Source organism: Poecilia latipinna, unplaced genomic scaffold (assembly GCF_001443285.1).
Source record: "Poecilia latipinna isolate Pla-1442-1.1 unplaced genomic scaffold, P_latipinna-1.0 Scaffold811, whole genome shotgun sequence".
Taxonomy (NCBI): domain Eukaryota; kingdom Metazoa; phylum Chordata; class Actinopteri; order Cyprinodontiformes; family Poeciliidae; genus Poecilia; species Poecilia latipinna.
Window position 1 is genome coordinate 121325 of NW_015113427.1, and position 11950 is coordinate 133274.

Genomic DNA, 11950 nt, shown 5'->3' on the forward strand with positions numbered 1-11950 from the left:
ATGATTATTAGACATTTACTAAAAAGTAAAAAAAAAGTAAAAAAAAAATCAAGACTATCATAAAACGAGCATGCTGAACTTGGTACAGGTTAAAATTTGTAATTAATATATGAAATCAAACAGCACTTCTCTTTGTGGGATGGATTTCATGTTTTCAACAAAGTTTCCTAGTTTGGCTCAGAGACATCTTCCACACAGAAAAGCTCAAACTGAAAGCCTTATCTGGTTTCAATAGTTTCTATCAAAAATAAAAAAAAATAAAAAACGTTAAAGTTTCAATTTGCAATGCTATTTGCTGTTTTAACACAACACAGGGCTATAGGAAACTTCAGTAATATTTGTCAACAAAATAGCATTTGGGCCCTTGCAAAGCGTCAACAGAGAAACCATAAATATCGTGACAAGAAACACAGGAGATGTTGAATAATGAATTAATGCCAAAATAAAAAATAACATACACATTTATACAAATTTTAAAGGTTAATTTAGTGTATTATTTTAAAGATAAAGATTCAATGCCAGAAAAAAACTAAATAGCTGTTGTACTATAAACAAACAAGCATCATTCTGCAAAGGGATTAATTTAGTTCTGATGCTAAAGATATGTAACGACCAATCACTGACGAAAATATGGCATATCTATGCACCACATACTGTACATAACCTGCGATTACTTAATTTCTAAATATTTTGCCACAAAAATATAGCATTTGCGCTTCTATTTGATAAAGGAAATAGCATGAAGAGAAAACTTTAGGCACTATAAATAAAACTGCAACTGGACACAGCTGGACAGACTGAAAAATGCAGAATAAACTTCATTTCTTATTCTTGGTATAAAAGGAGAGCCTTTGGAATTTCTCACAGGTCAGATGTGTTTTCATGAAGGAGAGGTTTCATGTCCAAAAATAGTCATTTTAAATGAACTTTTTGTGTCTGCGTGAAAGCTACATCTCCTACACCCCTCTTTAGATCAGTAGTGTACGCCCACTGCTCGTGTAGCGCATTAACCTTCTGGTTCACTAGTCAATGACTGCAAGTGGAATGACCTGCCATCATGATTATTAAATCTGAAATTATGCTCCAGCTGCATTAATGATGCAACCAGGTGATCTCAGTTTGGTGAAAGGAGAGCTCCATCAACTGGATTTGCATCAAAGATGGATGCACTTTTTTTTTTTCCTTTTCTGTTGCCAGCTCAACCTTTCAAACGTCCTTGAATCCACTTGAACAAAACACATCTACTTAGATTTAATGCTTTAAAAAAATTAAAAATGCCTCTTGCAATGCCCAGGCTGATGGATACAGAAGTATCCGTATTTTCAATGAATCCAATAATTTATTTTATAATTAAGATGTTATAGGTAACCGCTGATGAAATTACATACATTTTCATGATGTACAAATTAATATGGTCTTATGTCATAATGTAATGAAAACAATGGTGGCTATGTGATTGTTAAATTGAACTCTTTTGGGTCGTTTGTAACATTCTCCAGCTGGTTAAGCATTACTATCTTTCTTTGCTGGACTGTTTCTGAGCTCATTTTTCCTAGGCATTTTTGTGCAACACTACATTTTAACAAACATGTTATAATGTTATAGCTTTTTAAATAAAACCTGAATAATTCACTCTAACTGACATCCCTTGAAATGACAACACGGTATCTTATTTCATCTTCCAATTAGCTGCTCATCTTTTAGAAGTTGATGTTTATCTTGCCTCCTACAAGCACTTAATCTTTTTTTTTTCTTTAACAGATTATGTCATGTTACAATTGTGTTCAGGCTTTTAGCTTACAATGGTTATAATTACTACGATGTCTAAAGTCAAGAAATATGTAAAAAGCATGAACGAAAGGGCACACAAAGAAGCACAGAACACAGCCAGAAGTCACAAAACAGAGATGATGTTACCAGGGTCGTATTTAGGAGGATGTGGGCTCCTGGACTTCAGCTAATTTATGGGCCCTGTTCACAAAAAAACATCTTAGGGGATGTAAGAAAAAATGATGTTTATGTTGTGTAAAACATGATGACAACCTGCATCATTTTGAAGTTTCCAAAACCAGAAAAAAGCAATCGGTGTAAGTGGTATAAATTGTAACACTAGTACAATACACATAAAAGTCATTTGAACACATATATGCACAAATAGGAATAACCTAACCAGCAAAACCAAATCCTTTTGCTCTGGAGATTCAAATAAAGCTTCAATTGCATGACTTTCACTTGGTAGAAACTTCAGAAGGAGCTCGTGAGAGTGTCCTTCAGGTGACACATATCTTAGGATGAATGTAAGTTGAGCAACACGTGCAATATGTAAAGTCGAGTTAATAACTGACATTGAGAAGTTTTTTTTGTCCATTTTCACTTTACTGGATGTTTCTGATAAAACACAATTACGAATGAAACTGTCACGTTTTAGGAGAATGATACGAAGGGGTGCCTGCACCAGCATTGAAAACAGGAGTGGGAAGAATAAATGTAACCAGCTGCAACCGACCACTGACTGCCATTTTTCTCTATGTAAAGATTTTAGACAGAGGTAAAGCTCCCTGTTCTAGTTCTGTATACCCACGCCTTGATGGGTACATATGATCTGGAGCCGATCTTCTTTGCCAGACCACCACCATCTTTTGGAGCTACAGCTTGACTTGGCTTGTATTGCTAATTCCCTTGTTTCATTATCCTAGGGCAAGAAATATTTCAAACTAAATATTTTTAGTGAACAAGGCCTACTCTCCTCATTTTTGCAAATCTCACCCACTCTCCTTACATTGTACAATATTTCTGAAAACAAACAGTGCCCTTAATCCCTACCACTAATGGCATAATTTTGTAAGAAATACCTTTTAAAAACCCAACAATGTTCAGTTTCCAGCAATAGGCATCGTATTTCATTTAAAGTCAATTTCAGTTGTAGAAACCTGAGGATCAAGAAGTTTAGAAAAATGTGATTGAGCTACTTATCCATCACTGAAAAAGGTTGGTGTGACTTATTTTTTTGCTTTTCTGGTTATAAAATATTATCTCATTAATTACATATAAATTACTTTATACATTTTATTTCATTATATTTCACTGGTCTTAATATACTGCGGGACTTCAGTTGATAATTTTAATTCTGAACAATTCAGTTTGCAATAAAATATCCTTAAAATGCTGTACAGCTTTCTTGCATTCTGAAAGCCTTTCTCAACGTTCTAAGCCTCTTTTCTCTCTCAGTTTTCACATAGCTGTGGCCAGCAGAAGTGCCTTATGCTGGAGCTGAAGATGCCTCTTATTTGTGCCCCAAAACTTAACCTCTTTGTGCAGGTTTGAGTGTGAAAGCATCACCTGCAAGGCGCAAGAAGAGATGGGACGCTCCACTAAGCTGGTGTATTATTCATGAGTCACTCCTGTTGAGAGGGCTGTTCTTCAGCATCCAAATCCCGGCTGTGGTTCAATCTGTGCTCTATTCAGTTTTCTGACTGCTGGCCATTGATCACAAGCAAGGTAACCAATGCTGAACAGGTATGGGAGCTTTATGGTAGGGAGCTTGAATCGCATCACTGATAGAACAAAGATCCATCAGCAGATGCTGGAAATGGTCCAAGTTTTTCTGCCATAGCTGATCAGGGAAGCTCAGAGGAGATGCATCTTGGCCATTTGGTAAGCTGTAGAGACGCAGCATGTGGCTGAGATGAGACACCAGTATGGTGAATGTCACATATTGATTAAAGTGGCAGAGAGAAGAGGGCATGGCGTGCCATGCATTTCCATGTCTGAAGCAAATTTCATAGAAAATATCAGCAGCACCAGGAAGCATAAAAAAAGCCTGTCGTAAGGTCTGTCTGTGAAAGGTGCCAGAGGCAAGTATCACCTTCTAATGGGCCTCATAATATTAATGGACAGTTGAGCACAGTGAATCGTTTGTCAACCTTAATCGTCTATCACACATCGAGAGCCAAATGTGACAAGATCACAATACTTTCCCGTCTAGATGTGTCAGGATGGTTATCATCAGGCTGCAGAAGAACTATTTAATACGACACGTGAATCATTATTATCATATCTGTTAGCCCACTGAGATGTGGTCTACATCTGCACTGACAACTTCCATAACAATTTGTGACCTGGAGACTTAAGTCAAGTCATTGACGAAAAAAAAAAAAATCAAGTCAGTTTGTTAACAATCATGTTTTTAATAACAGTTTTCTAAGAAATCTTGAAAACTGCATTGGATTTTGTCTTTGCACAACACATTTCACATATCTACGTTGATTTATTAGTCATAAATGTCACAAACAGATGATGCTAAGAACATTTTTACTGACCTGTGTTTTAAACACAGCTGGCAAGCTAAAAAAGGTTTTTCTTTGAAATACTGAAAATATGTGAAGCATGCCTGTTCAATATCTATTCCCTGTGGCATTCCACCTTATTACATGTAACAAACACATTTGAGATATGCTTATTTATTTATTTATTTATTTATTTATTTTTTTGCTTTACTTTATTTTAGGTGTGCATTATTTAGGCTGTCACCTGGTGTGAATTTAATGTCAGTCTAGCCATTGAGGTATTTTTTTCTGAAAAAGGTCTTGGTGTGTCCTGTACTAATTTTCCACATTTCATGTGTGACATCTTGAAGGTTTTCACTTTAGCTCAAAGAAAAAAAATCCCTTTCTATAATCTGACTAATAAATTATTGCCTTTTCATACCTAAGACATTTTTTTTTTACAGTGAATCAGATTCATTTTGAGTCATTTTCTCAATGCCTCAAAATGCTCTTAGAGCCTCTCAGTACCTTCTTGATGCTGTCAAATTAGCATTAAATATTAAATTTCAGCATGTTTCTGACAGGACCATATTTCAATTCTCCGCTTCTTCTTAGGAACCTCGGTACTCAGAAAAGAAGATTAGCAATAGTCTCTGTGATGTTTGAATAATTGATCAAATCATTTTTAGACTCCACACTAATTAGTAGCTAAAGCTCAAGCCGAGGCAGGGAGTAAACTATAAGCGGAAAAACATATAACCGAGATGGAAAATGGGATTTTGCTGTCCAAGGCACAATGTTAAATAATAGCCTTATCAACAAAGCACAATACATCACAGCATGCTGAGATGTTATCACAGCTCATTTCCTCAGTTCATCCTGTGTTTCCAGCAGAATATGCGTTGCTCCCATATCCTTGTGCTGCTACCAACATCCTATAAACGTCAGAATACTCAGGTGCTCTGGCAGGGGTCTTTTCTGAAGACAGGGACGAAGAAAGTGGCATGGGTAAGCACATGCATCAGCAGTATTAGCAAAAAGTCATCAAACTCCCACAGGGGACGTGCTTGCCATTAAAACAAACCAGAAAAGAACTGATCAGTGCATTAATCAGGGATCACCCGCGTGTCCGTGGCAGGCTGTAGTCCGTGGCGCTCATGTACTGGGCTGCACCTGAGGGAGGGCAGTGGGGGATTAACGTAGCTCCCCGCTGCAGCTTCAGTATCTGAAATCTGCCTGAGCTCATCATTTCTGTGCCTCGCTAAGAGACCATGGCTGGATATCAGGCTCAGGCAATCTATTCCTCCGCAGAGTGTTGGCTGACCAGCATCAATGCCACGCATTGTCAAATTATTAATTAAATGCATGCAAGCATAATCAGATGCAGACACAGCCAGACCTCTGGGACAGCAATTGAAGCAGAATCTAAATTGCAAACGTCTTGTTTTTCTTTTTTTTGTGTGTGTTCTTGTTCAATGCCAGCCAGCTAAGCTGTTTTAAGGAGCAAAACCGTGTGGCTTTTAAAATTTAGCATCACTTTGCATTCATTCAGCTATGTTGTGATGCAAAACATGCACAACCATGACTTTGCTTTGATGATCAACACTCAAAGGAAAATTTGTGCTAATTCAAAAAACTTGTTTGTTACAAACGTTTGCTGGTTTTTCCGGTCAAAAAAACAAAACAAAAAACTACACCCCTCAGGCTATGCATAAATTTGTCTACATATATAGGACAGATGAGATGCAGGTGCATGCAGTGCTATATATTGTTTTCATTCCCTCTCTATAGTTCAAAATGTAAATGCCACAGCTTTCAGAACTAAAGAAAAGTCTGACTCCTGCCACCGAATATTTCATTAACTTTTGTTAATGTAGTTGCTATGGCTCCAGGGTATTTGCTGAATGCTCATAGTACTTTTGCTGAAATAATAAGATCTATCAGTCACTGCTGAGCAAAAACAGCTTCATTTGCAGAATAAAGGTCATTCTTGCTGTTACTTTTGAGAAAATCTGACAGAGAACGGCACGGTGTTCAAAACGCACCAAACCAAAAGAAACTACTCTGAAATATTAAAGTCTATTGAGGTGCTCACATGTAATCTGGAAAATCAATTTCATATTTACAGGTGTGCCATCAGAATGTCATTGATAGGTTACTTTGGTAATTTTGACTGAAGCAGTGAAACTTATTTTACAGTGATTTCTCATCTACAGTAATATATTTCAAGAATTTAATTCTATTCATTGTGATGATGTGATGGCGTACAGCTGATAAAAACTCAGAATTCATTTCCTCAGAATATTAGAATACTGCATAATAGCAAGAAAGGGGGATTTTCAACACAGATAGGTTGTGCTGTAGCCCTAATGGCCAACACCATCATATGGGAGACTGCTGACGGAAAAGGTCAGGAGCTGGTTGTGAACATAGTGTTCTATCCAGGCACTCAACTTTCATTAATTGAAAGTTGAGTGGAAGAAAAACATGTGGCATTAAAAGCGTATAACTGGCAGGAAAAGCCCAGAGTCTGAAGGAAGAGAGGAGAGCTGTTCGTGTTTCCACCTGCTCGAAATCTTGTGGAGTTGCTGATTGCATTTTCTTCTTCTTCTTCATCGGGACTTCAGCTCCTCTTCACACCACTAACAGAAGCAATGATAGCTTTAATATCCATAGTATTGCTGTACTTCATGGGGGGATAAATTAGTCTGACTTATCTAAATCCCAAAGATAATTTATGGAGTTAAGAAAAAGATTAGAGCCAGCAGAGCAGACAATGCAGATGAGCTGCAATAAAGAACCCGGTTCTTTTAACGCCTGGTTCTTTTAACACCACAGACTCCTGCTTGCTGCGCTGCATCGATGCAGTAATTAATGCAAAAGGTACCCTAACGATTACTGTACTGTGCATATAATGTACACTACATGCATGCACTTTTCAGTATTTCAAAAATACTTTTTTTTTTTCAAGAAACCGGATTATTGGGTTCCATTAATTGTAAAGCACAATTATTTAAAAAAAATTACAGATATCTGGAAAATACCACTGTTTATAATAAACCAATTCAATATGTGTTTACATTTTGAAATAAATTACTGATATATATATCAATCAATCAATCAATCAATCAATCAATCAATCAATCAATCAATCAAATTTTATTTGCATAGCACATTTCAGCAGCAAGGCATTTCAAAGTGCTTTACATAATTAAAATAAAAACAGCATGTGAGAAAGAGTTTAAAAAATATATATCAACATTTTAATTGTATTGTAATCCTTTGAGATGTACCAGTACAACACTGAAATTACTTTTCAGTGTTGTACTGGTTTTTCAGATTTGCTCTTGCAAATAAATTAACTCAGTTCTAATAGTCAAAATTGTAAAATGTCAAAGAAAGTCATTCTGGGAGCTCCCTGTAGGAGAAGCTGCTGGGGGCAAAGCAGGCTTAAAGGAGAAAGTATTTCTAAACATATATGAGGTGCTGGCAAATGTTTTCAAATCCTTTAATTCGTAAGAGATGAAAAGATTACTGAGCTTCTGTCTGAATTAGGAGCTGATCAAACATTAATTGCACGTATAAAAAAAGAAGGAAAATACTGTCTTGTATGTGTCAAACAGAAATATAAAATTGTGGACCGTTTTCACAGATTTCGTCTCGAAATGACCACGTGAACGTGTAGAATCCAATCCCCACACCACGGAAAGCAATTTTCCCTGTTTTTCATTAGAAGATGTTCTGGTGAAATAAGAAAGCTGTCAGCCTTTTACAGGCCCGCTCTTTCATTAATCAGCACTAATTAAACATATTGATTAAGCCAAACATAGGGATTTCCAGCTGAAAGGCTTTACTAGACAGTAAAACATACACACACACACACACACACACACACACACACGCACGCACACACAAACCTTCATAAAATTCATGAGCAACCTTTGCACTCTTGTAGGATCCATTCGTTTGGAATAGCTCAGAAAAGTAAGACAGAGGTGTCTGCTCACTTCTCATTAAATAATGTCATAATTCACGTCTCAATGGCAAATTTTGTCCTTGGCTCTCTCCTGAGAGAGCTGAAACTGCTGAAGCTGAACTGAGTATCAATTTGCTTTCACCATCGATGAGCGGAAAAAACAAAAAAACAAAAAAAAAAGAAAAGATGTTTGAAATCACAGTTTCAACCTCAAAGGACCACCAGGTGGTTTACAGCAACAACCTGCAAATCACAAGATTTAATGAAAAGTCACTTTTCCTGAGGGGATGGGTTTAAAGCTGCAAGTTACTTTACAGTGTGACCAAATGCACGCTGTGTCCCGGCAGACCGAATGAAAAGGTTCCAGAATAGACTTTCATTATAAATAATCCAACAATTCAAGGAAAATAGGGTCGCGTTAAATTTGTTCTAATTTTTTTTTTATACTGATGAAACTTTAGGAAGTGTAAAAATAAAAAGTTAATTGAACATGATGAAAATTATTTTATCCGTTATCACACTAATCCGACACTGCTCTCGAAGGAAAGAGTAGTGGTGGTGTGTGACAATTTTTCAGATAAAATTTCAAGAGAAAAAGAACATGCATTGCCTTGTTAGTTTTTAATTAGGTACTGTGGAAAATAAGTTTACCGAAAGATAAATTTTGATAAGCCTGATGTCAGGATTGTTTATGAGGGTTACAAAAACAAACAAAAAAAAAGAAGTACTTTATTAGATAAAAACTTAAAAAAAAATTAGGAGAGAATTGATGTTCCACACTAGTTGGCTCTGAAAGTACTGAACCGAAAAAACATTCAACGAGTCGGAGAGCGCAAAAATGTAAGAATTTAAATTACTTTAATAATTGATTTGAAACTGTTGTGACAATGGGATTGCTCATCTAACATCTTAATACAACGGCAAACAATATTTAAAAGTTAAACATTAGTTTCGATAATGTGAATTATTCATTTGGATTTCTGTGGATGTTTTTTGTTTGCCTAGTTATGTGGGGAGGGTGAGGATGAGGGAAGCCAAACAATAAATCATTAAAGACTAAGAATGTTTATCCAGAGTAGTTAGAAATCTACTTATTTATTTAAAGCGCCTTATTTAAAACATTCTTCTTTACAACAACAACAAACATTACACCAATGCACATGCAAAGCGTCACTCTCAGGGTCAAAATGAAACCTGCGTGGCTCTAGTGCCGAGAAGCATTAGCGATGAATGACTTCATGACAAATTGCTATAATGCAGAGAGCCCATGCAGAGCATGTGCTGTAATATATGCAGCTCAAACAGGGCCAAACAACACTATCTACAGCAGTGATTCTGATTGCGTGGGTGTGTGTGTTTATGTGCGTTGTTTGCATTTAGCTGGGATTTGGTTTAAAGAAAGAAAAAAAAAAGATAGATTTTACAAAGGACCATCTTGGGCTGTTTATTTTTTCCCACAGAGGGACTCAGCCGCTGTAATGATTTCATTATCACACAGTGGTGCATGTCTGCTCGTTGGAGACTAATGCAAGTTTAATCAGCTGCTTCAGCTTGAACTCTATTGTCATCTAGTGGCTCAGGAATGACATAGCATGTCTAATTTCTAAATCCAAAATCACCGCTTATCCTATAAGTCTTAGAAAATAAAGCATTTCCTTAACCAAGGTTTATAAACGAAATGGACATAGGAAAATGTCCGTTTAAACATTCAACACGTGGTAGAAAATGCAAATTTAAGAATCAATCAGATTCACAAAACTTCTCAGAAATCCGGAAAGCACACACACAAAAAAGATAACAATAAAGCAGCTCGGATTAATTATTCACCCTGCAACACATTTCAGACTCGTTAGTCTTCAGGGGCTCCAATTCAGCTTTTACATAGCATAAACACATCTTCAAACTAGTACTTTTCGTGGCAGAGATGACTGAGACGCAAATGAAAACATCACATCGGCGAGCACGCTGCAATAGATTTTTAGGACTCTCTGGGATGATACAGCCTTTTCCTCTGGCAGAGAAAACACATTTCCAGGGATAGACTCGCCAACAGTCTAATCAAATAGAAAGCTAAACCAGCAGCAGCGCCAAAAAACACTGCACCGCAAGTTTATACGTGACATCGACAAAACGACAAAAAAAAAAATAAATAAATAAATAAAATTGAAACAGATTTGTCACACGCTGGCAATGATGGGACTGCCACACATCATCAGTCTCCTCTTTTTTTTTTTTTACTTATTCAAGCCCGGTTTTGCGGGACAAAAAGGCATTTAAACTCACCGCCGTTCGAGAAACCTGAAACTGCAAGTTGTCGCCCCACAGAACAGTAGAAATTAGAGCCTCCACTGCCCGACGCGGAGCTCCATATGCCGAAAGTGGGAGCGCAGGTAGTTTGTGGAGTTCAAACTGAGCAGAAGTCAGGTGTGAGTGAGCGCCTCCGCCTCCGCCTCCTCCTCCCAGCTCTCTCTCCTCTCCACGGGGGGAAGCGCGGCCCACTTTAAACTCTGCTGACGTCATAGGTGCGGATGCTGCCCCCAACACCCACCTCCATCCATCAACCCCACACCTCCACAAGCACCCCCACTGTCCTGTCCGGTAACCACCAACGACACTGGTAAAACAAACTGAAACCAGTCGGTGAACGGACCTGCTTACATTTTATTTGGACAGGTTTTAAATGTCTGAGTAGAACACAAGTGAAAACCATTCCATCCAGTTAAAGGTGAACTTCCTCGCGCTGTCTTTTACAAGTCGTATGACATCATTTAAAAAAAAAAAAAAAATTCTAAGTTGACATGTTAATTCATAATACAGCCCATATCAGTTTTGCCATTATCTGCTGGACACCAACCAAGATGACCTTTACAGTGAACCAATATCTAAATACCTAAAGGTGAATTCTAATTAATAGCAAATACTTTTAGAATAAAACAGTCAGAAATGAATATGCATGCTTAAAATGTATGTACTTTTAGTGACTAACATTTAATACGCTAAAATAAAACAAAAGTCATTTTGACCGTTTGGTTTGAAACTGGAAATAATTATTGGTTTGTGATTAAGTTTAAAATGTAAGAATATACCTCAATAAAAAGTTGGAAAGTAAAACAACCACAACTATAAGCTGTGGCAGTCATTAGAAATGACTGAAACACACCCCACTCATTAGAAATGACTGAAACACATCCCACTCATTAGAAATGACTGAAACACATCCCACTCATTAGAGATGACTGCCACATGATTAGGAATCTTAGCTTGCAAGCAAGCCTCCCAAAATATCTCGTTACAAAGTTGATATGTTAAGCAATGCATTTAGAAAATGAAATGCAAAATGAAATAGAAATAATTGAATGGCTGATATTTAATATACCCTAAAATTCCAGCTTGTAGTGAACATTGGAAAAGTTTAAAGTCTAAAAGTATAAAGTCTATAACCTATATATTATTAGACACTTGGTCTTTTCTTTTTGGTATCCATCAAGGATCATTTATGTTCTTTTCATACATGACTAAAATATTCAAAATTATATGGTGTGAAAGTAGGCAAATTGCCTGGAAAGACTAAATTATTATAATTAAAAGCTATATATTTCCGCAAGAATGCACACTTAAAGTTCTCTGTGAACCCTGAAAGAAAGATCAAGCAGCATAAAATCATTCACATGTACTGACACTTCTCTGCCTGTGACAGGTATGCTAAAGC

General features: G+C 36.9%; 1 protein-coding gene across 8 annotated transcripts in view; it reads right to left on the minus strand.

The window, feature by feature from the left end:
- The window catches only part of megf11 (multiple EGF-like-domains 11), a 113245-nt gene extending 102535 nt beyond the window's left edge, over positions 1 to 10710 (minus strand). For 6 of the 8 annotated variants that reach the window (XM_015047153.1, XM_015047159.1, XM_015047158.1 and 3 more), the window contains exon 1: positions 10525 to 10710. The gene's annotated coding sequence lies outside the window, so the exon portion shown is untranslated. The remainder of the gene's footprint in view (positions 1 to 10524) is intronic. The other 2 variants (XM_015047156.1, XM_015047155.1) reach the window with 1 other exon arrangement.
- Positions 10711 to 11950: the final 1240 nt, after the last annotated feature.